At 36.9% G+C, this 6,106-nt stretch overlaps 1 pseudogene; it reads left to right on the forward strand.

Annotated features, from left to right (window-relative positions):
- Nucleotides 1-3,213: 3,213 nt before the first annotated feature.
- Nucleotides 3,214-4,923, forward strand: LOC120151438 (annotated as a pseudogene).
- Nucleotides 4,924-6,106: the final 1,183 nt, after the last annotated feature.

A 6,106-nucleotide genomic window follows, 5' to 3' on the forward strand; every position in this document is an offset into this window, starting at 1 on the left:
CAGTGGGAAATTAATTAATGCAATTTATTTCTTTTGGCCACTCATCATCCTAAGAGATAAGCTAGATTTCACTAAATTTTAAGCTAAAACTAAAATACGGTAAGTTCCTCCCTTATTATCGAGTATTGCACGTAATCAATTATTGAAAGGTTTTCCAATGCAACAAGTAACAAGATACTAAAAGAAAATACTAGTATTTACTTATTAATCTTGGTGCAACGATAAATTATATCGTATTTTGATGAAAAAATCTAATTAGATTAGTATATAATAAAATTTATAAATAAATTATTTACTACTATATTATAATTATGGGGGTAAACTACACCAATACTACTGAATTTTAAGCGATGTATCATACCACTAAACTTTCAATTTGTCAATCATAGCACTGAACTTCAGTTTTCATTTCAATTATATCACTGAGCCGTTAAATCGTTAACAGTCATATCAAAACCACGTCGTTTTGGCAAGGTGTCGACGTTGACAATCGTCAGCCACGTCTGCATCCGTTAGCCACATCATCGTGCCGTTAACGATTTAACGGTTCAGTGGTATAATTGAAACAAAAATCAAAGTCCAGTGCTATAATTGGCAAAATTGAAAGCTCAATGGTATAAACGATACAACGTCTAAAGTTCGATGTTATATGATATAGTTTATCCTAATTATTTGTTAAACGAGTTTTAAAACTTATTTTTTATATATAAATATTTTTCTTTCACCTATATTACGAATTTGGAAAATTTTAATATATGTTATTAATTTTAATTAAATAATTAATTCCATTAATTAATCACTTTTAAACTACAATAATTGATAGTTAGAACTTAAAAAAATGAATTCCTAGTCAAACTAATTTCAGTAACCAATCAATTGATAAAAATATTTTGGTTCGTCGATCGATTCCATTTTAACCAAATTTTGCATACCCTACAATTATTTTTTAAAGAACCTAACATAATTTGCATATTATGGATTTTGAAAGGCTTTGAAAAGATTAAGCTACAACGAAAATGTGTCAAAGTGATTTTCAAAGCCTTGGATAAGTTTAGTAAGGACAAATCTATTGGGGCTAAATCTTTTAGGCCTCGAACTAAGGGCATTGGTGGGGAGACGACAAGAAGCATTCGAGTAATGGTGAAGGAAGCTCCTCAGATAAGAATGATAAGGTAAAATTCAACCGGTGAGGGGGGAAAAGTGATAATTATCGAAGTGTTCTTTTTGCGATGGTTCTCACATGATGAGAGACTATCACCAGAAAAATCACCTTGTTGACATTATCAATATTGATGAAGAATTAAAAGAAGTAACAATATTTAATACAATTACGAGGGTCAAGAATGTCATATCAAACTATTAGTTGATCTAACGGTAAAAAAATTAAAATTTTTAAGTAAAGTTAGATATTCAAATTATGATATCATAAGTGGATAAAACTAAGTTAGAATAATCGTATCATAATATATTTATATAATACTTTATTTCAATTAATCGATTAATAAATTAAATAACAATAAATATAAAAAAATCCACATCATACAAGATCGCTTTACCAAGGACAAAAGATTACTTTATCCCTCGAAAAAGTGGTTTTTGATAAAAAGGAAAAGTTAGTTTACGGTTTTCCAGAATAATATATTTTTGTTTACCAAATCATATTAAGAGTAAACTACACCATGATCCTTAATGTTTGAGTTAATCTTTAGTTTTCCTACTAATGTTTCAAAAGTAAAAAATCGGTCACTAACATTATCTATTGATTACAAAATGGTCACCCGACGTTAACAGCTGTTAACACGCATGACGGAAAAACATAACTGGAACGTTTACTGCTTATGTGGACTTTTGACCGACTCTTATTCTTCTCTTTCTTCTTTTTCTACTCCTCCTTTCTTCTTTGCATAAGTGGCTGATCTGCAAATCAATCAACTGAATATTATAACTAAAATTTCCAAGGCAAATCTATTATATGATATCTGTTGGTGCTAGCTGTAAAACTATCTTTGGAAAATATTTAGGCTTTACAAAGGATGGAAAGGAGTGAAGATGAAAATTCTGTTAATCTAATTGTTAAGCTACAAAGTAAGAAAGTGATTATAAATCTCAACAATTTGAATAACAAACTTTCCATCCTTGCTTCAATCCATCTTTCATGTCAAGCCAAGCAAAGCCTTAATATCTATAATCATCCACGTGGAAGTTAACAATCACACAAGTCGAGAATATCATGCTTAACGATCCCATTACTGTTGGCTGATGCCAAGGGCGAAAGATCGATTAGATTGTTAAGAAGATGGACTCAATTAGTAAAGAATGAAACATGTATCTGCTGATTCCCATGTTAACTACAGCTCCCCACAACCAGAATGAGCCACTATGAAGTCAAAGACTTCATTAAAACACCATACTGGTTTCAAATAAAAACAATGAAAGTCTTCCCACTAGTAGATTTGATAATTCACTTCCGACTTTCAACATAATAAAGACAGAGCTTTCTTAGAGAAAATCAACCATTTGGCTATAGTTTATCAACATATTCGACCTTAAATATTTTGGGACAAAAAGATAGGAATGAAAGTATAAGTTTTGGTGGAATGTAAATTTTGGACAAAACAGGAGATTGTGAAGCAGTACATCAATAGTCTTCCATCTTCACGGGATTTCTCTTATAACTTTCAAACAAAAATTTTGGGGCAAACAGATAGGAATGAAAAACCCCAAGTTTAATTTAAGGATTTGGTTTTTTTAAGGAGAAGATGTGACCTTCAGGCTTTTAGGTCTCCAATGTGACGATCAACTCAGCCAACTCCAGTCCATGTAAGCAGTTAACGCGTTAGTAATATTTTTCGTCACAAGTGTTAATTGCTGCTAACGTCAAGTGATCATTTTGTAACTAATCGATAACGGTAGTGACCAATTCATTACTTTTGAAACATCAGTAGGTAAAACAAAAACTGACTAAAAAATTAGTGACCAACACCCTCATATTAAACAATATAAAATGAATTGGAGTATGTCAGTCGGCCAGTCTAACGTGCCGTTGATTTATCGGATGGATCCTGGATTCAAAATTTGAATTCCCTAAACAAGCTGTACGTTTTAAAGACAAATGTACCCACAATCATTTGAACTTGTTCATTGCCGATTCCTACCTCCCGCTTATTCCCTCTCTCTAATCCTGTTCTCCTCACTTTACTATTGGTCTCCCAAATGGGTGGCTGTTTCAGCAAAAAGAAAGCCTCCTCCTCCTCCCATAACAACCCTCAACCTCAGCCGAAGGCGGTTCCTATTTCTTCTGCAATAGCACCGGTAGCGGCGGAGACCACCCTGAAAGTCGGAGCTGAGCCCAAGATTCACCAGCTAACCGAAGAAGAACAGGTTGTGAAAGCAAGCCAAGAGAAGAGCTTGGTCAAGAAGGAGGTATTCATCATAAAACACAGAAAGAGCCATGACACAGACAAACGCTCCCCTCCGCCACGCAAAATCCATCGCAGTCAGCAGAAAACGAGCCTGTTTCGTCCGTCTCCACCGAAGAAGGCGTCTGCAACATCAATACTGTTGCCGTGGGGACGTCCAGCTGCACTAAAGAGGAAGTAGAGGCCATTTTGATACAGTGCGGGAGACTTAGCACAAGCAACTCCTCGTGTAAAACGCCTTCCAGGAAGTACTCAGGATCCAAGCGAAGTTTCGATTTCGATCGCGAAAACGACAATGACATCGGCGCTGCTACCTCCACTGATTATGGTGACCGCCCACGCCGCCAGCCTTCGAGCAGGTCGTCTTATCAAGGAAGGAGGAGGACTCCGAGCAGAGAAAGAGAGCAGCAGCAATGCTCGGGCAGCAGGGAAAGATGTAGTAGTAAAGGCAGCGGTGGTGGAAGACGAGTGAGCCGATCTCCGGGAAGAAGATCAGACAACACTGAAGGCACTCAAGGTTCCAATGCTGCCAATGGCACTAACAGGCCCGGGAAGATGGTCTCGGTTCCACCGACTGTTTCTTCATTGGCGATTGATAAGAGCATCAACTGTGTAGAAGCTGCCACGACTACTGCAAATGGTGTCAAAAGGATATCCGTGAAGAGGAATGTCGGAGAGTCCCCCGCAAGAACCGCCGCTTCACCTCGCTCTCAGTCCCCCGCAAAGACTGAACCCGAGAATCAGCAACAGCCTGCACTGAGTCGCACTTCATCGAGGAAAGCAGAACATTCGCCTTATAGACGAAACCCGTTGAGTGAGATCGATCCCGACTCACTTGCATACCCACTGTCGGCTGCCAACAAGGGACAAGGAGGAATCAAGGTACCCGCCAATGTGAATCTGCAGAAATCGAATGTTAAAGGCATGGTAAAAGAGCCAGCAATGGTTGAAGATAGCAAGACGCAGCCAACTCAATCCTTGACGAGAAGCAGATCCTCTAGGAGATCGAGGGATTTGGACTTAAATCCAGAAACATTGTTGAATCCCATTCCATCGTCATATGCATCGCTATTGCTCGAAGACATCCAAAATTTTCACCAAAACAACAGCAACCCTCCTCAGTTGTCACTCCCAGCGTGCGTTAGCCAGGCTTGTTCCATCCTTGAAGCAGTTGCTGGCCTCAACTCAACTACAGCATTAGTGCTGTCGGGCAGAAAATGAAAGAAACCGGAGACCCTCAGGTAATCGGGAATGATCATTCGACGGAGCCAAGTTTTCACAAGTATGTGACAGTTAGGAGAGGTGGTGGTGGTGCAGATATGGAGGACGAAGAATCATCAGGAAGCAATAGCATTGTGGGCAGTGGACAGCAGCAGCATTGGGGATTTTCGGGGTCCTCCTCGTGGGAACCCAGTTCGGCAGATTCGATGGATGGATGGACGAAAGGCAGGCAAGAGGATTACAGCGCTCTCCTGCGACACTCCAAAGGCATGCGATGACATAAAAGGATTTCAACTTCAATCGCATTGGATTGTACACATTCAAGCTGCGGTTTTGAATTGTAAACTTTCTTGTGATTTGAATATCCCGTCTATGAACTTTGCTTTTATCATGCTTTTTCAATTGTCTCTACATTTTTCCTTCTTCAGGCAACACCAATATTACTTTGGCTCTGCAAATTGTAAGCCGTTAATGAAAACTGCAATGTAAGCAGTTATAAAAATTGTCGCCCATTTCTATGGTTCATGCCATGCTTGCCTCCATTCACGTTCCCACTTTTGACAGTTCCATGATTATGGACGTGGGATAAAGGATGCTTTTGGGTGATCTTTTTTTATGGTAAAAACCGCTATAAATATTAGTAGCCAAGAGGTCTCTAAGCATCACAATCATTCATTCCAAAGCATTCTATTTGAGAGCATCTGAAAATCTATTCTAAGTTTTTGAGTGCTTAGAAGATATTTGGTGGTTCTATTTTTCGTACAGCTAAATTTAAAGTGTTTGACGGTGATTCGAGGTGGTTGATGGTAGCCTGGTGTATTTGACGGTGATACAATCAAATCTTGGATTTTAAGATGCCTTTAGGCAATGACCAGATGTATTATAAATGATCTTTTTTCATACACAACCAAATTCAAAGTTTTCCACGGTGATCTGGTGTATTTGACGGTGGTCTGGCGTATTTGACGATGACACAATCAAATCTTAAATTTTAACATACGTATAGGCAATGATCAGAGGTATTTATAAATGATCTTTTTTCGATGCGTTAATGCACGATAAATGTTTTAAAATGACATCATTTTCATATTTAACCAAGTAATTCAATTGTTTAATTATTTAGTCTCCCATTTCCTTATTTCTTTAGTTCCACCTTTATTATAAATATAATTTTATCAAATTTGAACAACGTGATCTTAGATTATTATAAAATGTTTATGTAGCTTAAATTTCACTTTTTGAAAATAAATTTTCTTTTTACAATTAATTTCTCGTCTTTGTGTATTTTCTCGTTTTTTCAATTCTTGTTTTGTTTTAAGTCTATTTCGATTAAATTTGAATCACATGCTCTTCTAAAGTTACGAAATATATATGTAACTTCAATTCATATTTCTTACAATATTTTTTATTTTCAATTCAATCTTATAACTTTACATTTTATTCAAATTAGTCATCCAACTACAACT

The sequence above is a fragment of the Hibiscus syriacus genome, unplaced genomic scaffold, assembly GCF_006381635.1.
Source record: "Hibiscus syriacus cultivar Baekdansim isolate YM2019G1 unplaced genomic scaffold, ASM638163v2 tig00111057_pilon, whole genome shotgun sequence".
NCBI classification, from domain to species: Eukaryota; Viridiplantae; Streptophyta; class Magnoliopsida; order Malvales; family Malvaceae; genus Hibiscus; species Hibiscus syriacus.